General features: G+C 38.6%; 1 protein-coding gene across 19 annotated transcripts in view; it reads right to left on the reverse strand.

Annotated features, from left to right (window-relative positions):
* TENM3 (teneurin transmembrane protein 3) overlaps positions 1-26601 on the reverse strand; it is a 1409904-nt gene that overhangs the window by 1182043 nt on the left and 201260 nt on the right. The window lies entirely within an intron of this gene.

Here is a 26601-nt window from a genome sequence, read left to right on the forward strand (position 1 = left end):
CTGAATTTTCACAGGTTTCTACCTGGTCTCCCCAGAGGTAATTATCAGATGTTGTTCCCAGACAGTACAAGAAAAGAATGTTTTCCTGTATTTGTACTGTCATCAACTGAGAACATTCCTTTTGTGAGTAGGATACCAGTTTATCACAGTCTTCCCCAGAATTATTCTCCTAATAGCCTTTTTCCAAGACCGGCAGCAGAAATTACTCCTCCCCCCAACATTATTTTCATTCATTGAAGAGCTGGTAAGATTTTTTCAGTCCTATTCTTCCATTTCAGTCGCTATACCAGCAAATGTTTTCCTTCCGTATTTTTTTCTTCCTGGCTCTGTTTAAAAGCTCCAAACAACACAAGTAAATGTCCGGAATCTTCTAAGCGAGAAGCCTTACAATCAGTCTGTAACAAGTGAGAAATCATAGATCCTCTACGAAAAGTTAATTTAATTTGCATCAGAGGTACTGGATAGAAAATTAAGGCTGACTACAAAGGGTAATGCTACAAGCAAACGCACCATTCTATTAATACATCGTGATACTCTATTAAAGTAGTCACCTGGAAATATTTACTTTTATAACAGTCATGAAAGCTAGCACATTGAATGACCACAAACAGACCTGCTTCATATACCTGCTGAAAAAAAGAATACATGTTTTCTGAAAGTGAATAAATGCAGAAGTCGGATATAAATTCTGCTTTGCACTTTTCTAGCAGCGGGTTTATTCGCACAGATAACGACCCCAGTAATGTAGGACTATTTGCGCTGGAGAGTTGGGAGGCCATGGGCTGCTATACGCTTCATGCACTCATTGACTCTCATTAAAAGGAATATATGACATTTTGTGCTGGACAGCAAACAGCAAATCAATTGTCAGTTGTACTTTGGCAGCTGTAACCAGATTATAAGATTAGAAGGCTAATTTGCAGCTTGATTTGTTGTCTGACAACCTTGTTTGTGAGTTTAATATCTCGGTCATTTCAAAATGCATTGGGCTGTAACAGGCTGTAACTTCATATACAAGCTGCTGGCATAGATACATTTTTCCTTAGCAAAACTGATTTCAACCCATTAAGTTATTTTATTTTTAGGTCTATAGCTTCAAAACACTAATTTGCAAATGTAATTTGGCTGAATGCACGCTGCAGTTGTAAACAGCCTTGTTCTGCCTTTGACTGATACTCACTCAGATAAATATTTCAGATATTTTGGGGCACTTAGTTCCTGTGTAGCAGTTGTCGAGGCTCTTCCAAACGTGGTTCCTCGACCACGTGGCACTTCTGAAACTTGTTCCTCACATCGCGAAGTCTCAAAATGTACCTTGGACCCAACCACTGACACTGGGATTTTAGCGCTCTCTACGTGGAAAAGAGCACGCCGTAGCGGATGTCTCTACTTGGCTCTGAAGGGAAGGCTCAGCTGCTGGGCTCCGCAAGAAATTTTGGGATGGCTTCTGCTTTATTACAAATAGGGAGAGAGGGGGTGGAATCTTCCAAACTTATTGCCTCAGGCTGCCACAGTTATCATTCAAAGTCATCTGTTAACACTCCTCACACAACGGTGCTCCTTTTTTTTCTTTTTTTTTTCAATTTCTGTATACTTTAGGGAAACTAATGAATAATATGTATTCATACATAAAATAGTTGTCATTAATGATGGCTTTTAAACTTTAAAAATGAAAGCTAGAAGTCTACAAAAGACAAGTAACTCAAAAGAGTAGTGAACAAGAAGACGACTGTCAGAAGATGGTTATCAACACACGTCCAAGGACTCTGAGCGTTCTCACAAACCAACTATTTAGTTTTAACACTCACTATGCCAGAGGATGAACAGTTAAGTGTTTTATTCTACCCCATCTGTTAATAGAATGTTAGCAACGTTCTATTACTACATACTTGAACAATATTAATTATATCGTATTTACCACTGATCTCCAAATGACCATTCACTGAATTAAGCATCCCTTGATCCCTTTTTGTTACGGACACAGTTTCACAGTTGTGAAATCAGAACAGAAAATACTGTTAATAGACATGAGGACCAAGAAGAATATCTTCAGAGATTCACAAATGACTTTGAGGGCTTAGTTATTCATAAATGTGGATAAGGTACAAGGGAAAATTTAGAGAATACCCTGTTTACGCAAACTGGTGATTTCGCTGCAAAATTCAGATTTCAGATGCAAAATCTGTCTCCCTTTCGAAAGCACCTCCTGCTAGGCACAGCAATAAAACTCTCCTCATGAGAGTACCTGAATATTCTACAGAGGAGACTCTCGTGTTGTTTTCAGGATTATTTTTTTACAGGTTAAGACCCTTTCTGAAGTTTGAGGGTAAAGATCTTTCTGCATTTGAAGGTGGGCCATGCTAATGTGGACTTGACCTGTTTTCTGTTATTGAAATATGAAAAATACTACTGAAATTATTGTGAGAGTAATAAACTAAAACTCCAACCCAAAATTATTAACTTTTGATGACCAGTTTGAAAACTCGAAAAATTAAAACTCTGAAGTTTATAATAACTTTTCACCTTCATGTGTCGGAATTATGACTAAAGTCATTCTCACCCTTGGATGAAAATCCCCAGTTCCAAACATGATGAAGAGTTGGTGGGACTTAAAAGTATAACCACCATGTTGAACAGGCCGTGAAAGAACTTACCAACATCGCTTTTCATCCCCACCTTACTATTTTTCAGCCTTCAGTTAGCAACAGTGTTGTGCAGTCTGCTTCAGAGCTACGAATGAGAAACCTTCACACCTCTTTAAAAGAGTACTTCACTATTTTATTTCATAGGCTATATCTGCAGTACTTCGATGCCAGTGTTGATTGCTTCTAATGCCGTAATTCAAGCGGCAAAATGAAGCTGTTTACACTCCAGCTGCAGAATGAACTGTGAAACTTATTTAAGAAGAAGAAATATCCATGGTCGGGATGCTTTAACTGGTTTTCAGCTGGAATTGGAAATTCCCAGTTGAGCAGTAGCTGGCATGATGAGATTTCATGGAGGTAGATGTGGTGATGAAAAAAAGATTGGGCCAAGATGATGCTCAGATGAACTCAAATCACAAAAATTAGTTACTAGAATCTCAGGGAGGTGTTAAATGATTTAATTTGTTTTGCTACAGTTAATAAAGCTGTGGCCAGTTTCTACTGCACTTCATTAAAGTATGCGTTGTTTTTTCATTCGTGGGTGACCTTCACATAATCTTGGTCATATTACAGTAAGGATGTATTTCCCTCACGTCTTACTACCCATTACTGCTTCAGAACTAAATTCTTCCACTATGAGCTAAAAAAAATAATAATATTTGAGTGTCATTTTGAAATATATGCATTTAATTTGTTTATTTACCTTTTATTTACATAGTACCAAAAATGCTCCCTAACATTGTTTTGTAGCAATAATCCTTCCCAATTGCACACATATCACAGATGGGGCTGGTCTGAACTCCATCATCTGCATCCTGGTCCGTTTCCAAGTTTTGCAACTGAAATGCTGAAATGATGTTTAGTTCCAGACCATTATCAAAACATGTCAAATCTACAAAGCTCTCGTGTTAGAAAGAGTAAATAGAAGTTCATTCTCAGTTGTGTCTGTTTCTGGTCCTCAAAATGTCCTCTCCTCTGTCTTCTAGAGAAAATAAATGTCTTCACCTAACTTGATGTCTGAGTACTGAACCAAGGTTAAAGCTGAAGTGCCAGTTTAGGACTACCTTCCGTCGACCTAAAACGTCCACATATTTTCTCCTGGTCATCAGGAGAGGAAACGCTGGAGGATTACACAGATTTTTTTGGTCTGAGGGACCAAAAAATAGCTGAAAAATGGAAATAGCTGATATTCCCTTCTCCTGGGGAGAACAGAACTATAGAATAATCAGAGAAATCAATTGCCAGCGCTGTAATGGCATCCTTCAAACATCAAGGATACGAAGCAACTTTGCAGTTGAGACTGTGCTGGTTACGTGTACGTGATACAGAAAGGGATTAGACTTAGGAACTGTAAGAACAGAAATATGCAAGGGCAACCTTGATAAAGATGCAGAGAAATCCTAATCCAAAGTCCCAAGGAACCAATACGAGTCTTTCAGTTTACTTCTATGGATGTTGGAACCTTCTTGCTTTTATTGCGTTCATCCATTCATAAAGCCTTCCCGAGCTTCACTTTTTATTTTCGCCTGTTCTCTCTGTACTTTCTAAAGCTTAACTATAATTTCTGCAAGCTATATAAATTTATAGCAGATTTAGAAATCCTGGCTAGAAGGTGACGTACCACATTTCATGTTTCTACGCAATTATTGAAACTAAATACTAATTGGAGCCTGAAGGAAGTGGTAATACCATGAACTTGTAGTATCGCTATGAATGTCATAAAAAAGTTTACAAATGTTAAAAGCAGCAGAATACCAAGTGCTTAATACCAAACCATATGCTCTAAAGTGCATTTCTTTTTTAGGATATGCACAGCCCTAGAAGATGCTTGTTTAGGTATCACACAAATATTAACTTATCAACCTGTATGTACATGAAAGCATATTGTGAATCTGTATATAAGCAAGTTGATTAAAACTACATGAATCAAGATTTATTTTTTTTTTCCCCCCAGAAGCAGCATGGCTGGATTATCCATTCTTTTACATGTGCATGCTCTGCTTTGCCAATTTAACTTGGCACAATATAAGACTGTTATTTTACAGTATCACTACTTTCAACCTGAAGCCAGAATATTTTACAGCAACAATACCAAACCTTACCAGAACCTTGCACGCGCCTGTAGAAGGCACAGTTTGTATCGTGAATAAAGGATGCTTTCACTTCTCTTCTCTGTGCTGCTTTCAGTATCAATCAGCAGCTTCTAGATTTCCAGCCAAGCTGCCTCACAGCATACGCAATGAAGAACTCAACCATTTATGGAGCCAAATACAGTCATTGGTACAACTGTGTCTGAAATTAGGGTCAGGGACTCGATGATCTCAAAGGTCCTTTCCAACCATGAAGATTCTATGATTCTGTGTTCAGGGGTGGAAAAGAAGATACAGTAGCGCATGAGGTTTTTCAGCATCAAAACAAGGTCTGAAAAAAAGTGCGACTAGCAGTACCCATAGGGCAACAGAACAGTTTCCAGGTTCCACCACAGCACCGCCATGTTTAGCAATAGGAGGTTCACATTAGCTAAGCATCATTTCTTTGAGCAAAACAGTGTTCTTCATCCTTGGAAGTAAGATGTGGGATGAGGACCTCAAATGTGGAGCAGGAGAAAAGAGACAAGGTTCAAGGCAACCTTTTTCCCTTTTAAATAACATGTGAGAAAATAACGTAACCTATATGTGTGAAAAATGCTGCAAAGACCTTTAAAAACAGTAATGAAATATAGTAATTCGGTGGGTAGTTATGAATTTTGAACACGGCTGCAGTTTTCCCATTTGTCTAGAATAATTACTGCATGTCTAGAATAAACCCACATGTCAAGAATACGCACATATATTTACACAGACTGACATAATAACTATTTTAAAGCATGAATGAGACAGAATTATTGCAGCCCATGGAACACATTAGATCCACTATCTTATTATAGTACTTCGAAGTGAAAACTCTCACATTATGTTATCTCTTTATATATGCTCTTAGTTGCAATGGCTTTTAAAATCCATAACAAACCCCTTCCCCCAAATGTCTGTAACAGCACTGCAAGGAAGACTAAAAAAACTTCAAATATAAGAAATATTTATACATGTATGTTAAGTTTTAGCCCTTAAACCTTTACCAACATTTAGGTAATGTCAGTCCACTGTCCATTTTCTTTTAACTTTTCTAAAATAAAAATAAAAACAAAGCTGAAGCCAGCTGTATTAATCTACTTTCAGAGGTAACTCCTTCACAATTTCCAATTAAGGGAAATAAAGAAAACCTATGTTTAAACTATTTTGCAAGTAATACATTCTAAATGATTTACAGGGAGACCTTATTGTGGCCTTTCAGTACTTAAAGGGGGCCTACAGGAAAGCTGGGGAGGGACTCTGGAGCAGGGAGGGGAGCCATGGGACGAGGGGGAAGGGTTTCAAACTGAAAGAGGGGAGATTTCGATGAGATCTGAGGAAGAAACTCTTTCCTGTGAGGGTGGTGAGCCCCTGGCCCAGGGTGCCCAGAGAAGCTGTGGCTGCCCCATCCCTGGAGGGGTTCAAGGCCAGGCTGGACGGGGCTTGGAGCAACCTGGGCTGGTGGGAGGTGTCCCTGCCCAGGGCAGGGGGTGGCACTGGATGGTCTTTGAGGCCCCTTCCAACCCAAACCATTCTATGATTCCGTGATTCTATGGTATTAGTACAGTACTGACGTGCATTTGATGAACACATGGCAATTGCAAATTTAGCTTTTCATAATTTCAATTCATTGAATGGCAATAAACTTCTTTGCATGTAAATTCCTAGTTATGAAAGTTTTCACACGAGAAAAGCATTATTTTCTAGAAATAACCAATATTTTTAAAATAACCCACAGTCAACATGACTTCAATTTCAGTTGACCAACTTTGGAAAAACAATACATGGGACAGTTTTCTGTTGTTCCTAGAAACTGTTAGTGATCAGTCTCAACTGTGCTTTTGACATTTTTACCCTCAGCTTACTAACACACGCTTCAAGGCTGCAATAACGAGATTAAAGTAATAACCCACCAAGTCTTGCTTCAGGCTACAGTTTTACCTGACACAAATCATCTTTCACTGGACACACTTTATGGTTTCTAAAATAAAATGACTTAACTGCAAAGCCAGTGCTTTCCTATTACAAACTACCATTAATCTGCAGCACTGGCCTACAAGTTTTTAAGCATTTATGATAAGATTGAGTTTATCTAGTTAAAATGCTTTCGTTAAAATTGTGAAATCGCATCAGAATTACTACAACTCTTAAGAATAATAGTTCAGCAAATCTTATTTGTAACTTTGTGTCCGCTGCACGGCATTTAGAGAGTAGTTAAAACTACATTATTGATTTAAAAAAAACCTACATTTCTCCTTAATGCAATCAAATTTAAAAAGCCAGAAATATACAGGACTTTTCAGAATGAGTGGTGAAATGGGTAACTGTTGGCGGTGGTAAAAAATGCAACAGTAACAAGTTCTATTCTCTATATACTTAGCAGAAAATAAGCCTAATAGGTTACGCTGATCATTAGATACATCTACTTGACAAAAGAGTTGAGAACATTATTTCCTTATTAAAATTACTGGCAATTTAAAAATAGCTTTAAAATAAAAAAAAAATAATTTGCAAATACTACATCCAGAACATGGAAAAATTTCCTAAATAGAATTATCTGACAAAATTTACTTCTTAGAATCAATGGACAAAAATCCTTTTGTAAATAATACTGCAAAACTGACTAAATTTATTGCAATAATTGAAAGTCTGTACCAGGAAAAATAATCTCACACCAGGAAGTCCTAAATTTTATCCCACAATGTTATGTTTAACATCTTCTGTATCATCGTATCTCCTTTTGAGCTCAAAAGAAAATTCAGATGAGTACTAATATCAAATCAGAATGTCACAATTGTATTAAATTTTTAATAATTTTAAGAATTTTGAAGAGCAAGCTAAATAACATTTCGGAAAATATACTGGAGTACAGTAGACTTGATTTGTCCAGCCTTTCAGTAAAATATATTGAATTACTTTTTTCATGACAGATTATTGACCAAGTAAACTCCAGCAGCTTCAAGGGATCTATTAAGGACACATCATGTTCAACCCTGCGTTTCTTTCACAATTATTCTCAGAGAAGCTGACCGAGTTACCACGGATGATGGAAGATAATCATTCAAGTTGTCAATGGTTTTAGGCAGACTTCCAGTGCCCGTGCCATTCCAGCCCTCAGGGCCAACCATGGAAATTAGCTGGAGACAGTTCGTGGAAGGAGGTTTTGATATTCATAGCAGCAATCACTAATAAACAGTTATTGAAAAATTGTCAAAGGAAGATAATCAAACCACGTGCAGCACATTTGTCTGTGCTGTTAATAAATATTCATAAATTTATTTTATATATCCTGAATTTGTTAAAATGTATGTTTTTTTCTGAGGGAAAAAAAGTCAGTGATGTCAGACCCAGACCCAATCACTGATGCCTTCCTCCGCTATTATGAGGAGGTGTACAAAAGTGTTAGAAATGGCTGACGACTCCCACTGAATTTCATCCTAAATCGACTCTATCCCGAAACCCAGATTAAAAAGTCGCTATTGGTTTCCCAGTTTCCGAATGCCGTGTGGTTGTGAGACAAGTTTATTCTGTACCTCAGGTTTGTTTAATTACAAGAATAAGCTTGGCATATCATTCTTTGTACCAGAAGCACCCAGGATCCCACACAGATCCCAGGAACTTATATTCAGTGGGTACCGATTAGGATGGAGTCAGATTAAGTTAAGAATTCAAATATTGCAGATTTAGTGATAAAGGATTAAGCTAATTAATGCATGATACTAAATTTGTTAAAATGCCTTTACTTAGGAGCAATGTACTTATTTACATTTTTAAACAAAAATATATGAAATAACTCTTGCTGCTTGAAATCCAGACATTTAAACATAATGAACTAAAGAAACAGGACTGTTTAAAAACTGGAAATGTTAAGAAATACGAGAGACTACCAAGAAATGTTTTAATTTTGATTTGGGCAGCATGGGTGCCGTTCACGAGCAATCCTATTGCTTCAGACTACTTGCACAGTAGAACAAAATACGTGTTGTCGTTTTTTTCCCCTAAAAGACATGGTAAAAATAGAAAATGGAGAACTAGAGAAAGAATATGAGCCCCTGAAGAGGATGCTACCCTGGAAGCCAAGGAGTCCAGTTTCTGGTCCCAGTGTTACCACTGACGTTGCTGGTGACTTTGAGGCAAAATCAATTCAGTCTATTAAGCAACAGCTTTGCTGTCCATAAAACCAGAGACAATATTTCCCCTTCCCACAGTGTTTTGATATAATATTACGCTACACGTTACTAAGTATATCCATGTTTTCATTTGTAATTAGAACAATTTGGCAGGCAGAAAATGTTAGTATATGTATGTCTTTCCCAAAAATCAACTCCTCAAAGACTAGGGAAAATAAAAATAGTGTAAGTGAACCATAAAGGACATGACTCAAACAACAGTTTGATGTAGATTTACAAACTCTATCCCTCCCCCCCCCCCCAATAATTTTTCAGGATTCCATTTTATGGAAGAGATTTAGCCTTCAAAACTTCATTTTAACAGATTCTCAATTTCAATCCCAGTGTAAAAGAGAAACCCCATGTGTGGCACTGCTCTGGTAACACCGTACAGTACCCCCAGAGATTAATACTAAATGATCATTTAACGATCTTTGAAATGTTTTGAAATTATATTTTACAATCTTGCTTTGCTGTGATGAAATCAAAGCCCTGCTTTCTAAATTAAACAGTATTTTAGCAGTACTAACAGATTTTAAGAGCTAACTTACAAAATTCCATGTTAATTTTACATACCCGTGTGCAGTCCTGAGACCTTCTTTCTACTAAAGCTAAATCCCTTCTCTTTAAAAGTTGCTTGAATATTTATAGGTGCAGAGACTTTAATATTTTGTATTTTTGACACTAAGTCATTATACGACCCACTGAAGAGACTTAATTAATTGGATAAGAATGTGTCTGTGTAGATTCACAAATTATTCTAAACACGCTTTAAATATTTTAAATTAGAACTTCCAATTAAAATTGTACATGTCACATTGTCTTAGGTAATTCTACTGTGCGTTTTGGAAGACACAGCCTCAGCTGAAAAAGCTGCATTGATGTGAGCTGAGCTCAATTAGTTTCTGATGTTCTGCCAAATTGCCTCATTACCTGTCATACTACCACACTACTGACACTTTCAAGGCTGGATTCTTCACATACACATTATTCTCTTTCTGCGAGAAAGTTTGCCGAGTAAAAATTAAAAGAAATAGGAACGTGATTTACTCAAAATATTGGCTACCTGGTGAAAAATCTAGATTAAAGCACATAAGTAAGAGTAATTTGTACCCTATTCTTCTATATTTAGAGCTGTTCCAAGCACGGCATTTCCTAAGCCCTGTGTAAACAGTTGTAGACAAATGAGCTGCTCGGCAAATTCACGAGTATTTAAATAGAAAGTGAAACTCACAGGTGCGGGAATGCCCACAGTCCCAACTGCTTTTACTCACGTCAATATCCCATTTGAAAGACCAGAGACGTGAGACACCTCCTCAGCTACGGCATTAAGCTCCCCCAAAACACCCGTGGAAAGGCTGACAAGCCTGCAGATCCATTTAAATCTCAAAGTCAAAAAGACTTGGGTCCCTCGCTTAGATATTTACTGTATTTTGCTGTTGAGTATGTAGAAGAGCGCAATGTTAAATGGGCAGTTTGGCAGAGGTACCTTCAGTTCATTCGGTTTTGGCTGAATCGATATAATAAGGGTGTTCCATTAGGAAAACAGGCTGATAAAAGGTCTTGGCAATACGCTGTTCTGTGTAACCCGCTGTGGATTTGTTGTGCGCTACCACTTAAAAGATCAGCTTTCTCACACTCGCCCATAAAATTCAATGCGCTCTCCATTTTATTCCCAGAAATTCCCTGCACACAGAGAAGGCAGTGTTGGGAATATCTCTTTTGGTATTTTTTCCATTTGAATCAATTCCAACTTCTTTTGATAATCCGCATTTCGCAGGAAGATATTCCTATAATAGACCTGTTTTAGGGTAGGTTCTTGCAAAAATTGAAGAACGCAGCTCTGTCTTACGGAGCAAGGACAGAGGGGGAGTGATGACCGCTGCTCTCCTAAACTGGATGACCAGGGAACAAGAATTGTAGTGTGCACCTTTGAAGATATAAATTACATTTTTTTGGACATTGCGCATCAGACGACTTTGAATTACCTCTTGGATCTTTTTATTCTGATCATGCCCATGATGGTTTTATATCTGTAAATAGTTCTGTAAAATAACCGGAACTATTTTTTGTGAATTAAAAAAACAAAACCCACCATGTATTTTGTGTCTCGATTGACAGATCACTAAATACCTCACAGGAATAAGGTTTGAGGAATCCTGCTCTTAAGAGTTGTTGTCCAAGTATTGGAGTGTAACGTAAAATCAAAACCAACCAATCAAACAAACAAACTTTCTCAGGGCAACTAAAAATATTCCCAAATCTTACATATGAACTTCTGAAATTACACGCAGACACAAACAATACTGCTTCTTCCTGTGTTTCTTATGACTCTAAATTGTAAATTCTGCATAGGAAATAGAGATCCAGAACTTATTGCCATAAAACCAAAGAATGGAATATGAGCTGGGGATTCAGAAACAGCACGAATAAACTGGCTTTTGAAGTCCATTTCTGTGTTCTCAATTTTTGGTTACCGTTGTGGCTTCTGCTAATGAGAGTTGTTAACAACAGCTGTCATCCCTCCCATCATATTAAGTGCAAATACCAAAGTTAAACTGAAGGGTAATACCCCCTTCAATGTTCTTTGCTGCTGCTGTAAACAATTATGGCAAACTTTCTAAAGTCTCTAAGTCTCTTCTTACTTGAAGACATCACAAGTCAAATATAAAGGAGAAACCTATATCCTTGAAATGTTTCTGGTTCAGTTTATCTTGAATACTGGTCAAAAAGTTCTACCCTGAAAACCAATAGCACTTATTACGTACCAATCAACAACTGAATTTCGTATGATTGCAGCATGATTAAATTGCCAGTTTGGAAACAGAGGAAATACATGGATATATTTTCCTTCCCTTCCTAGCTAATATTCTCTCACGTCAGTGAATATTTCAGCTTCTGTTGGGGCAGGGGGAGGAGTGGATCTAGTTTACTTAGTATAGCTGGAGTATGAAATAGCTTTACGATTTTTCCCAGTGAAATCCATACCAATTTGGAGCATTAGTGTGTTTCGACACAGATGTCTCACTAGCTCTCTTGTTTATTTATGTTTAAACCTCCATTGATTGTAGTATCTAACTGGAAGCTTGAAAATAATCATTTTCCCAATACCCTTTTTGTCTTTTTCCACTTAGCAAATATTAGACTCTCCCCAACCCTTGTGTTTTGAGTAAGCCGACATTAGAATTGATGTTTTTGATTAAAAAAAAACATATTTCAAGCTAGGTATAGCACCTATCTTGTCAAATATCTTAGCACATGGAGATCAAACATAGCAGACTAGCTATGGGAATAGCATTTGTTAATTAACTGCTGCTGCAAAGCCAACACGAGGAGCGCCAAGCATTGTGTACTTTATTAGTGTCTGAAAAACTTATGGCTTTGTTTGTCTGTTATTTTGAAGAAAATTATTGCGGATGGAGTGACAGATTAAAAAAAGTATATTAGGAATTTGGCAGACTTTCACCATAAGAAAAGAACAACTTTAATTTACAATACCATCCATCATTTTAAAACGTGATACACTTGTAAGGCGATGCAAAAAAAAGTTTCGGCTTGCTCCAAAATCACCACATTTGATTTTATCATTGAGTGTTTGAAGTTATTTTTTTTCAGAGACATACCCACTTTAGATACCTACTTATTTCTAACAGTCATAACTATCTATATATGAATGTGTTACACTCAAATCTCCTAATTTTCTTAAGTCTGTGCTTTGGTCTCTAGTTTGGTCTTACAGATCTATGCTCAAAATGCATCTCCATGAATATTTCCCAGAAAAGGCATGCACCTACACCCTGCCTAATCTGAATTTATTTTCAATAGGCCTTACCATAAATATTCAATAAAATTGCCTTTCAAGAATCAAGATGGGAATCCAGAATTTTAGGCCTCTACCATGGACGCATTTAAGCCACATCGGAGGCACCCTGCTGGACCTCGTACTTACAAACATAGAAGACCTGGTTAGGAAAGGGAAGGTCAGGTGCAGCCTTGGCTGCAGTGACCATCAGACGGTGGAGGTCAGGATCCTAAGAGAAGGGAACAATGGGAAAAGTAGGATCACAACCCCGGACTCCAAGTGACTTTGGCCTGTTCAGGGACCTGCTTGGGAGAATCTCATGGGATACAGTCCTGGAAAGGAGTTCAGGAGAGCTGGCTGGTTTACAAGTATCACCTTCTTCAGGCTCAAGAATAGCTCATCCTGATGAGCAGGAAATCAAGCAAAGGTGACAGGAGCCCTGCGTGGATGAACAAGTAGCTCCTGAGTACACTCAAAGATGAAAAGAGCATACATGAAGTGGAAGAAGGGACAGGTGACCCAGGAGTTATGTAGAAACACTGTCCAAGCATGCAGGGACAGGCTGAGGAAAGCCAACACCAACCTGGAGTTGAAATTGGTGAGGACATGAAGTGCAACTATTTAAGCTTCTGCAGGTACATCAGCACCAAAAGAAGGACTAAGGAAAATGCAGAATGGGTCAGGATGCTGATACTGTTGAATGGGTCAGGATCCTGACAAAGGACATGGAAAAGATCAAGGTATTCTTTCTGGAATTTACTGGTAAGGACTCCCTTCAGCAATTCAATCCTGCTGAGACCAGGGAGAAAGTCCGGAGCGATGAAGACTCACTCCCAGTAGAGAAGTATCATTTTAGGGAACACTTAAACTACTGGGTGTACACAATTCCATGGAACTTAATGGTATGGTCCCACCAGTGCTGAGACTGCCGGCTGATGTCTCTGCAAGGCCAATTTCAATTATGTTTGCAAGGTCGTGGCAATTAGAGGATGTTCCCAACAACTGGGAGAAAGAAAATTTCACTCCTGTCTTTAAGAAGGACAAAAAGGAGGATCCAGGAATTTATGGGCCAGTTAGCCTCAGCTCAGTTCATGGGAAGGTGTTGGAACACACACCCTCGAAACCATATCCAAACACATTAAGGACAAGAAGGTAATAAATCCAAAACAATATGGATTTAAGAAGGAGAAATCACACTTAACCAACATGACAGTTTGCTATAATGACATTACCGGCTCAGGGGATGACAGGAGAGCAGTGGATATCTTAACTGTAGCAAGGCTTTAGCAAGACTTGCCACACTCTCTCCTAAAACAAGAGACAATGGTCAAAACTGGAAACACATAAAATTCCATTTAAACATAAGCAAAATCTTTTTTACTAGAAGGTTGATCAAACACTGGATCAGGTTGCCAGGAGAGGTTGTGGAGTCCCCATCCTTGGGAATGTCTAAAACCCAACTGGACATGACCGTGAGCAACCTGCTTTAGTTGATCCTGCATTGAGGAGGGAGGTTGGTGTAGACAATCTCAAGAGGTCCCTTCTAATCTCAATGGTTCTGTAACTCTCTGATTCCGTGAATTGGTAGAAAATCTGGATGGGATACCACATGTCTCATTAGAAGTATGGTACACATCATACCTGTATTATAGTGGATGTGATGGGACCCTACAACTGCATGGGTTAAAATGGCACTGAGGAGAATGATACAAAAAGTTATATTTAAAGAGACTTCTAGGTCTGTCAAAACCCAGCCTACTTTGCATATACACAGAAAGCAATTCTGAAACATTTCCAGGAAAAAAACCTTGTTTAAAATTGTACATTCTACTTCTACTGGAAGACCATTAAAGACATCGAAAAATAAAGCTTAAAAATTTAGACTTTACTTTTCAGACGTGGAAGTGAGAAACTGATCAGTAAGTGAGAAAGAAAAGAAAAAGAACCGCAACAAATCTGAGTGTGAGAAATAAAAGAGACATATAGGATGTACAAGCCTGTTAATCAGCTTTTAAGTTAGGAATATAGTTTCAGATGGCTGAAATATTTCTCTTTAATATTAGACATTTGCCCAAAAGAATAAAGAAAAAAAATTGCAGTTGAAACACAAAATTGAATTGAGATGCCCTGAAAAATTAATATCCCAAAGTTACACTATTTCTCTTGGTATTTGTCTCCTTATACTGAAATTTTGACTTAATTGAAAAAAGTAAGGAAAGGATTGTTTAAAATAAGTATTTTACTCAATATTAATTCATTTTCAGTTTGGCTTTCATGTTGCCAGGAAAATTAAACATTGTTCGCTTCTTGTGTGCCTGAAATAATTTCCCTACTTTTTTCACTTTAGTCAGCAATAAAAAAACAATTACTCACCCTGATCTCACTAAAGCCTACACAGAATATTTGTGGTCATCAAGAGGCCTGCAATCATACCACTTGCTGCCCTACGTAATAAGTTGTCGCTGGGCATAAACAGGGTGAATCGGGTCATTGAGAGTCTGTAATTGCATTTGCAACCTCTGCAGGAAGTAGAGATTGGGAATATCAACCTTGTGGCCCGAGCCGAGAGCAGAATGAGGAGCGTTACGGTAATGAGGGACAAATTCAGGCCTCTTTCGACCAACTTCTGGTCTCTGTCCTTTGGTAACTCAGCAAGGTGAGTTCAGTAATTCAGTCCAATATTCTGTGTAAATTCCAGATCCTTTGTTTCGTTTAAGTATCAAACTAACCTCAGAGCTTTAGATAACAAATTTCTATTCGCTTCATGTCCTCAGTCATTGAAAAATACTTTTGCGAAGCACTAGGTGATAAAACCCATTGCATTTTATGGTGTAATGATGCTACATAACATAATGTTATTTTACCTCTAAGGAAAATAAATCTTTGCCATTCAGTATCAGGAAGGAAGTGATTTGAAATATAGTTTACCATAATTTCTCATTATACTATAAAAGAGGCAGCGCAAAGGAATTAACAGTCATTGTGATATACTAGTGACTATTGAAAATAAGAAATATGGAAGTTACATGGAGAGTTGTTGAATTTGTTACTGGCCGTGGCTGACATGCCTTCACGGATCCACATTATTTTCCAGTTCTTTTTTCCTGCCCATGGGAGACTATCATAGGGTATTATGTGAAATTCTTAGAGTGGAATTATTACAATATTTATATATCATATATCTAAAAAGTAGAGTGAAAATATACAATGCAGACATTTATAAATTACATATTTTGTTTAGTTTTGTCTATAAATCAAGTCCATTCGTCTACTTCCATGTTGTCTGTAACAACTGGAAAATATTAGACTATTGAATAACTTTCATTTATTATTCCTGAAAGCGTTTAAGTAAAAGTTATGTTTCTTAAGAAGAACATTTCAACTGCCCACTCTTACAAACTTGAAACTAAAATGTCAAAAAGTACTCTTTTTATTCTTAACTCTTTCTCTTGTTATTCCTATTGTTATAGTAAAGGAATCTTAATCTTTTTTATTAATTCTGTGGAAAAATTCAAACAAAAAGAAGCCAGGATAGTTCTGCAGTATTTTAGAAGAACACAGAAAGCACATCCATGCCAGGCTTTCCTTTCCCTCCCGTTGCACTGGACAGCTGAAATACAGGTCTTTGTTTTCCCTACCTTTATCTTCAACTGCATTCTAGCAACTTTTCTGAACTAAAAAAAAATAGTCATCAAATGGGGGGAGTCATCCCCAACTGTGGGTAGTTTCCTTATACCCCAAACAGTGATATAATGATTTTAAAACACCATATTAACTCAACACGATCCTTGAAAGGGCAGAAAACAACTATGGCAGGTCTGGAATTTAAAAGCAAGAGCAGGAGGACGTTTCCTTCACATATATACTCAAGCTTTTTACAAATATGTGTTTGCAGAAAAAAAAAATAAAAAAAAATAAGCAAATCAATTTTATGTCTTAGAATACCGTTTTTTAATTTTGACCAAATGCTTCCTACTAAAATAAAGCAAACTGGATGGAGACTCTGTAAAAAGAAGGAAGTAAACACCAAAGCCAAGCAAGAATCCTACAGAGCCTTAAAAATATTTGGTGGCAAGTGTGCCCTGAAAAATCACAATTCAGCGTTCGATCAAGCCCAAAGTGCTCCTCTCTTTAATGTTGTGTTTCCTCAAAGACATCATTCCATAGCAATGCTCAGTTTTCTAAGACTGAGGCGGCTGGGGTGTAAGACAAGTAGATGTGTTGTGGAAGTCCAGGAAACAACTGTATCTCTCCTGAATCAGCACAAGAGGCAACTTTAAGGTTTACCTCACATACCTGTGCTTCTGAAATTGTGTCATTGTTCGATTTATCTTACGCCAGAGAGAGAACAGAAGAAAGGACATGATTCTTTACGCTGATCTTGAGGGCACTCAACCAGCCAGAGCAAGTTCTTGGCCCTTGTTCCATCCTCAGGACTTTCAACACCTACTATAACGGATTCTGCCTCCTATTGCACAACTTAAAAATGCTGCACTTAGAGCCGGTTATGAATCAATTTGTATGATGCTTTATGTGGGAAAATAACTTACACCCTGAAATATCTTTTCAAAGACTGCGTAACAGGCACGCTGTCAGAAAACTCTGGTGAGAGCACGATAGTGGAGATGTAGGTTTAAAAGTAAAATCTGTGCTGCAGAGGAAGGTGGTAAATGATGCTGATAAAGACTCACAAATTACAGTATTTTGATAAACGTCAGCGAATCAACATTCTACGCTGAATTTTAAGACACAAACATACTTTTCTAAAAAATTCAAAGAAACCAAAGTGGTTTTTCTCTATCATCATCACTTGCATTATGTGCACAGACTTCTTCAAAAACGCTTTGTAAAGAGCATTCAGCTGTAGGTGTTCTTTCCATGATTCAACAGTCGAAGTGTTAAAGTTCCTGTAAGCAGAGTGAAAAAAACAGTCCCTCATCATAATTAGCTGAACTTCCACTGTAATGGAACTGCGGTCCATTAAAGGGATATTATAGACTTGAGTGGAGGGCAGGAAGGAAGCGGAAGGAAGGAATAAAATGAAACAAAACCCAACTAACCTGATCAAAAGTAAAATTTAATTAATATTTGAGAAAAATAGAATTGATTCCTCATTGAGTCCTGAAGCCAAAAATGCAGTATACATTCCTGTGATAAAGTGCAATTCCTTTTTTTCCATTTTTTTTTTTTTCTCCAGACTTTCTCTGTAAAGCTGGGAGTAGTAAATACTGCTTCTATATTAAAAATAGGATGTTGGTAAAAACCAGTGATTTGCTTAATGCTCAGAAGTAATTGGTTGCCTGAATAACGTTTCAAGCCCAGGCCACTCTGTGTTATGTTACTCTTCATATTACAACAGCACTGCTATTATTAGTAGAATACATTCAGCGACTTTCACCGATTTCAGCGGGAGACGCTAAGTGCTTAACACTTCTAAATGCAAGTGCAGTTATGCCGGCACACAAATATAAATGTAGGAATTTAGTTTTAAGCATCCATTTTTTAAAATGAATCCCGCACAATCCAAATCTCACTGTGCAATTACCACAGCGCAAAAAATAGCATATGTTCCCCTCCCAGCAGTGTGTCCGTAATAAACTGCCAAGTACTTTTAACTGCAAAGATTATCCCTTTATTAACACAGAACTTAAATGTCTTCTGATGGCGTGAATTTTCCAAACAAGCATGACCAGATTTTATTTAATTGCATTTCTCGGGGGCACGTTTCAAGGAAGTGATAATTCAGAACTGTGTAAAAAAATATGGAAGTCAAAAGCACATAACCGAAGGGTCAGAGGAGGTGCCAGTTTTACGAAGCATTTCAGCCTATCAAACTGAGCTGCTGCAGAACGGCACGGTCCCGCAACAGGGAAATTATATTATTATGCTTTGAAAATGTTTTTAAACCTAAATGCAAAACCAGATTATAACATGCAATAAAATCACACACCCACACAAAAAAGAAAAAACAGAATGTGCTCAATATATTAAATACGGGCCTTGTCGGGCTTTGCCCAGCCTTGGCCTGGCCTACCTACACCCCTGGTTCAGCTTGTTTTGCTCTAACAAAAATTATCAATGACCAAGTTGCCGTTACCTACTTTGATTTAGCTTTTGCTTGACTTTGCTCAGTTGTGACGTGTGATGCCCAGTGTTATAAAAGTTTTGTATCTCAGACATCGTAATGTCAAGTCCCTGTTCTGTGCAGCGCTCTCTATGGCGCTCTGTTAAAATGCCGGCTTGGGGAGCACAGACACAGGGTGACGGCAGGAGCCTTGGGGCAGAGGCACAGATCGATACCAGAGGGTTACACACAACTCAACCACAGTCAGTTACTGGTTATTATGGAAATAAAACCTTGGGAGAGAGGTAAAAACAGTTTCAAGGGTGACAAGGAGAACAAAGAGCAAGAACGGGGCCAAGTTCAAGGCCAGGCTGGACGGGGCTTGGAGCAACCTGGGCTGGTGGGAGGTGTCCCTGCCCAGGGCAGGGGGTGGCACTGGGTGGGCTTTGAGGTTCCTTCCAGCTCAAACCATTCTATGATTCTATGAACCCAAGTGCATAAAAAGCACCACATGCACATAGTGAATAGTCAAACTAACGCCGACAGAGCAAGATGCAGAGCATACTAACAAAAACATCATGCCCCAAAGGTGACCCTGAAGAGAAGAACCCATAATCAGAAACACGCTATCTCCTTGAGGGAAGGAACCTCCCCACTACGGACATCAGCCTTCTCTTGCTGGAGGACTTGGAATGGTGACAGCTCATCGTAACCCCTTCAGGGGGGCCTCAGGAGCCAGGGTGGCCCTAGGAGGGCGAACACAGCTCCAGAGAAAGAATTAGGTACTAGAAAGGTTTTGTTTATTAGTCTTAAGCAAATCTAATCCAAACTAAAAGCATTACTATCAAAATAAGTGGATGGATAATAACTCTTTGAACATATTTTTAAGACTTGAAGAGATAGTAAATTCTCTGCTTTGCATAGGGGGTGTGATCCTTCGGCCTCACGCAAGCCGCAGGAGTCTTGAGAGAATACCAACTGGTTGCCATGTTGTCAGGGAGGAATTCTATAAGGAAAGAAGTATCAGCCTGTGGACAACACCTGGGTACAGAAGTGAGGGAAGAACTGTGACGATGTGTCAGCTGTAAGAGGCTCCTGCTTTTAATGCTAAAGAGGAAGATTCTAATAGGAACATAAATGATGCAAAATCTGAAGGAAACCAATCACAAAAAAAAGGGTGAACTATGTCTTTGCTATCACTGACTGCTGAAAGGAAGTGGTCTTCAGGCTATGCATGTAATCCATGTGATATAATCAATTTACATCAATGAAAACAAAATTTTATAAAAACTAATAGAAAACTAGCAGAACGCGCAGATTATAAAATGAAAATATGCTCACTAAAATATCAAGACCGCAAAAATTGTGATGTTATGTACAACGTTTTCCATTAGTTCCTAGAAGGAAACACCAGGCAACGCATCAACAGCAAGCAGTTCTTGGCAGAAGTAAATTATAATCAAGTGGGAAATTTTACAGACACTTCGATGACCAAACCTCAAACCCCAATATTGATTCAGAGCGATATGTCTGGGATACCAGGAGGTACGGAAGACTACTTTCAGAAGCGAGAATGATTGATATCACCATTTTGTGTGGGGGGCCTATAGAATAAGAATCTTGGGGAGGAAAATGGGAGGGAGAAGCAACAGGAAAATGCTAGACTAAGCCTCATATTTAGGCAATATGGCGAAATTCCACCCTCTGTATGAATAAGCAAGTCCCTTCAGAGGGGAAGACTTAAGTTTTGCTTTCCTTTGCTTTATTTTCCCTGTTTAGATGTGCACTATGGCACCATTTCTTCCTGAGAGACACTCCTGACAGCTTACACAGCGTGTATGCAAGCCCTCGAGTTGTTCTGGCTACCACCACTGAACTAGAGATGCACCATTTCTGAGACTCTGACACACAACACTGAAAAGAGAACCTCCAGCTACTAACAACAAGAGAGAGAAAAGCAAATTTGTTTTCAGCTTTAATTTGTTTTGCTCAATTGAAATACATGATAGAATGAATCAGGAAAGATGGGATAAGAATGAAATGTCAAAATCCTATAACAAAAAAGCTCAGGCGTGCATTGGTCAACCTCGGCTGGTTGACCAATTCAAAACTGGGGCTGCAAGAAAGAATTCATTTTGGCAAAAAGAAGCTGAAGGAATAAACTAGAAAATGTAGAGGTTTTGAAATGCAGCTAAATAAGTTTCAGATGCTTCGTTACCTGTGTCATTAAGCTGTATCTAGTTACAAATTGTGCTGCTTTGGCAATAACAATTCTGGTCTCTGTTTCTGAAAGTGCCAGAAGTAAACATTGTCAGTTGGGTACATTATTCGATCTCCCTAAATCACTTTGACTGGATCACAGCATTTGGCAATAATAATATAAATACTTCTCTTTTTTCCAGGTAGAATAATGCAATACCTTTAAATGAGTCCACAGTTGAACTGTTAAATTATGTGCCATAAAATAAGCATAGCTTGTCATTTGTTCCTGATATATTGTTGAGTATGTTCTTAGGTTACTGACAGCTACAATCCACAAATCGTGTAACACTTCGAAACATATGACAGCCTTTTTCTCAAGCCCTTTGTGCTCGCAATTATTCTATGGCATCTTAAAATTGTGTACCAGAAGGTTGAACGGTGAAATAATAGAAAGCTCCAAAACACACCTGTAACTGAGGACAGCACAGCATTTCAAAGAAGAACCTCACTGTACAAGATCAAGAACAGCCAAGGGGGGATTTCTGTACTGAAAAATAAATTTGAAATCTTGTACCTCCAACTTGGGAGGAAAGAAGAGGTGGGAAAGGGGCAGAAAGGAGAGCGGTCAGGGTACCACTCCTCTGGGAGACCTGGAGGTTTCTATCTCCCTCTGAGTTTCCTGCTTCAGTGGCACTCCACAGGAATTAGAAAATCATTTAGATTGGAAAAGACCCTTCAGATCAAATCCAACCATTAATGTAACAATGCCAAGTCCGCCACTAAAGGATGTCCCTCAGCACCACGTCTACGCAACTTTTCAATCCCTCCAGGGATGGCGACTCCACCCCTGCCCTGGGCAGCCTGTGCCAATGCTCGGCAACCCTTTCAGTGAAGAAATGACCGAAGGGCCAGGAGATTTATGCAGCAGAAGATTCGGGATTTATTCCTATTTGATCAACTTTCAAAAGAAAAAGTCATTTTCATACTAAGAAGCTTTATTTCATAGATAAGGAATGAGACAGCATTTACAAATTTTTATACACTTCTCAGTGTTAGCACGATGCTAGGCTGTGTGAAGTTCAGAAAACAAAAGCAAACAAAACCTGAACGTTCCTCCTCTCTGCATGAATCAAGATAAAACAATTTAACTGTCAATATTTCGGACTGATGATACTGAATCAAGTAGCGTCCACATGTAAGGACACCACAAATAGAAAGTAATTGATTTTTTTGTAAATCTAGATTTTTTAAATAGGATTGAGTGTCCAGAGACACATGGAGAGAAGTCCCATATCACTCTTCTAACCAGTGAATATTTACGTAATTTAGCGCATAGTTCATGTAAACTGCATATTAAATCTGTACGCGTGGCAGTAGACATGAACTCTATTCTCCAAATTTAGCCCCTGAGCCCAAACCAATTCTTTCTCTTTGGTTTACTGAGTCTGGAATTTCGATTCAACAGGACAGGAAGAAATGACTGTTGCCCAGTACAAGTCACTGCTAATGATGATGGCCTTCACGAGATGGAAGGTAAGAATTTACATTTTCCTGGACACAGAAAGGGAACCGAACTTGAGTCCTCCAACATTCTTGGTTATGTATCGTATTCTGCTCATGAAGGAATATATAAAAGGGGATCTTCCTTGTAATGTTTTAAAAACGCGAGAGTTACTAATACAACTTGCAAGCGTCCTGATGCAGTCAGTTATGGGTTTCTGGAGTACGGTAAGTAGGATCTGGAGTACAGGAAGTAGAATGCATATTAATTGTGCCCTTCAGGGCAAAATCACCTAGTACATTTTAAAAACGGTAACCTCAGTTCTATTTCATAAAGAAAGAAACAAGAACAAGGTTTAGCCACCTGAATCACTTAGTAGCATTAAGTCTAAACCCTGAGAGGATTACAAATCCTGTCACTTCACTAACATTTCCACCGTACCCTAGGATTTCCTAATGACTAACAGTAGGTAAACCTCTGCTCCATGCATTCTTAACTGCGGAGCTCATTAACTCTTTTTGTTCACTATATAAAGAATGTAGGTGCCTACAATTGCTTCTGACTCCACCTGAGTACTGCGTGCAGCTTTGGAGTCTTCAGCACAAGAAGGACACAGAGGACCTGTTGGAGCACATCCAGAGGAGACCACGAAGAAGCTCCAAGGGCTGAAGCCCCTCTGCTGTGAGGACAGGCTGAGAGAGCTGGGGGGGTTCAGCCTGGAGAAGAGAAGGTTCCAGGGAGACCTTCCAGCCCCTTCCAGTCCCTAAAGGGGCTCCAGGAAAGCTGGGGAGGGACTCTGGAGCAGGGAGGGGAGCCATGGGATGAGGGGGAAGGGTTTTACACTGAAAGACGGGAGATTTAGGTGAGATACTGAAAAGAAATTCTTTGCTGTGAGGGTGGTGAGCCCCTGGCCCAGGTTGCCCAGAGAAGCTGTGGCTGCCCCATCCCTGGAGGGGTTCAAGGCCAGGTTGGACGGGGCTTGGGGCAACCTGGGCTGGTGGGAGGTGTCCCTGCCCAGGGCAGGGGGTGGCACTGGATGGTCTTTACGTTCCCCTCCAACCCAAACCATTCTATGATTCTATGAATGTTAGGTATTGCAATGCCTAAGTGTGTTTATGGATCTTGCCCAAAGTCATTTTGTCTGCTGAATGACATCATCTCCGAAGTCATATTGATTTTTCTTGAAACTAGTCTCCCAAGTCACCTCAGTCCTTTGACAACCACTGTATAAGTCTGTCAAGAGATTCTTATTTGCCAAACCACAAACCCTTTATCTCTTTCACATCACAACAGCTATTTCTGTCTTAAAGAAAGAGAATTAGTCGCATAACTGAAAATGGCAGTGGTGGGAACCGTATTTTTTTCCTATAACAAACATACCTGCTTGGCAAATGAGGTTTTAAACAAAATGGATGGTACATGCTTGAATTCATAATTCTTCCTAATGCAGAGCCAGTAAACAGCAAGTAACTGAAATGCTCTAGTACTTAATATATGTGCCTTCAGGGAGAAAAAACTTCGGCTATAAGCCATGTAATAAATAAATATTTAGCATATCTGCCCTCAAGGCATTTCCGTCACATTTTACCAGGAAGAGCAATATTTGAAATGTTCAGTATAGAGAGCTTTGGCCCAAAACAGAACACATTTGGTTGCTCAACTGGGCTACAAACAATAGGATTAAGATTAGTACTTATTTTAATTTTTCAATTTTTTGCTGAAATTTAGAAAAAATCTCCACCAGTATTTTTTTTGAGAGGTAAAAAAAACTTTTCCACACTGTTTTATATATTGAAATGGCTACAAACTGCCTCACTATGCTAATGGAATTCAGAAGGATAGAGAGCTATCTTCTTTGGAAGTAATTGCTCTCAGGATTAAAATAGCATCGCTGAAGTAATTCACTGCAATGAAATTTATTCATTTGGCTTGAAAATTTCTGTAAAACTTCGCATGCCCCCGGAACACAGAAGAAAGGGGAAAAACCAGGTTGCTATAACGACCTTTACAAGATACAGTGTGCCCATCCTTGCGTTCCATGCACTCATGAGATAATATGAAAAATAGAGTAAAGTGATACTTGCCCTTTCCTGTCCCTGGCTTTAGCTTATAGCGCTGCTGTCAATACTAGTCCTGCTCAAGGAACAGTGTAAGATCGTGTTTAACTCTCTTTTAAGCACCTCGTGTCAGGCTTGAAAGGCTCCATTCCTCACATCTCTTGTCCTCGTTTCCTATCACCTACATGTTGTGTACCCGTGTTCATTGTGTTTGTGTGGGGAAATAAATCCACGCATCAAAACTTAACAGAATGGAATAAAACTACTTCCCATCTGAGGACTTCATAGAAACAGTATTAATTTAAAGTATACCCTAAAATAAACCTGATGCTTGGGAATTAATATTATGTATAAATTATAGTCAGGCCTTAGATATACACGGTAGCAAGAATAATTCTATCCCAATTAGAATAATTTATAATATACAATATATCCTGTCAGGTACAATGTGCTGACATCTTTACATGAAAGGACAAAGAGAGTAATACATAACAATAAACTCCCAGGACAGCATCAATTAACACTGCCAGACTAAGCAGTTCTTCTTCCTTACCTTACTAGAGTGCCTTATTTAATAAACAAAACAAGACTTCTCAAGAGGATTGTAGTGTCATTAGTTTTATTTTTCCCTTCACCTCCTATGCTGAATAGGGCTTTTTTTTCTCATAGTTAGCTGTACCTGTCAGAAACGTGGCATGTGTTTTCTCATCCTGATACATTATGTCCTTTAGTGATGTTTCTCCTGGGCATCCTCAGTGGCATTCAAATAGGACCTTGGAGGACGGCACCCTCTCTTTTCCCTCCATCACTCTTCTCTTTTTTGTATTATTTTTTTTACTACATTTTTTTTTTTTTAACTGTCCCATATTTTTCCCTTCTAAGGTTCTTTTTTTCTACTTTCACTGAAATATTTTCACTTAGCCAACATCATTTAGATCTTGGCGTGATCAAAGTCTACCTGAGATACTTGGGAAAGTAACAAATTACCTCATCAATTATATTTCTAGATAAAGACAAGACCTGAAACGAAAAAGCGAAAAATAGAAGAAATTTGGCAACACAGCTGCACACACAAAAAAGTCAGCCTTTTTGTAATATTATGATTTCCTTCATAATTTCCAAAGTATAATAGACTACTGAAGATTTGGAATTTTCTGATGAATCTACGCATTGCAGGTGCGTTAGAAGAATACGAAGAGAAGGTCAGGTAGCACACTGAGGTATAATGAGAATGGCTTCCCGTGTCTCACAAGACTCTGGGATTTCAATCAAGACAAAAAAATGGATTTCTAAAACATTTTTTGAAAGAAAGTCTAAAAAACCCATAAAAAATTAATAAGAGTACCGGAGCCAGAACAGCGAAAGGCTGAATATTTCAGGTGTTCTTCTGGGACATAAGACCAGGCTTGAAGTCCTTGGTCTGTCAGACCCCTTTCTGGGAATACAGCATGTTCCGAGATGAGCCTCTGACTTTTTCGCTCAGAATAGATACTCCACCCTGACCGTCAGCGTTTTCTCTTGAGAAAATCTCTATCTACACGTTTTTGTTCCATAAAAAGTCCAGTACTCGGATCACATCTGGCACAATCCCCAGAAGCTTGTGGAACTTTTTCACAACTTCTCCCTCTCCTCCATGAACACACAGGAAAAACACCCAATAACGTCTGTAATTCAGAAGTTATATTTTGGGAGGCTGAGGTATTTACGGAACTTTTTTCTTTTTTTCTTTTTTCCCCAAAAGGCAGTGTTGAAATGTGTGGCTAAGTATTAATTAACACAAGATCTCCCATCCCTGCCAGTGTGTGCATTAAAGCATAGGCATGAATGACATACAGTAGGGTCTTGAAGTTCCCAGTGTTTTAAAGTAAAGTAGGCACATATATGACGACTAGAACAATAAATTATTGCTCTTGCTTTCTCTCTGGTTACCAAATCCAAGTTTAGAGCAGATCACAATGTCCATATTATCCCCTCTAATTTGATGACTTACAAATAACAATCTTGGTGAAACCTTGTATCCTATTACCTGTGTCCTTGAGAGACTAGAATATTC

Source organism: Chroicocephalus ridibundus, chromosome 5, assembly GCF_963924245.1.
Source record: "Chroicocephalus ridibundus chromosome 5, bChrRid1.1, whole genome shotgun sequence".
NCBI lineage: Eukaryota > Metazoa > Chordata > Aves > Charadriiformes > Laridae > Chroicocephalus > Chroicocephalus ridibundus.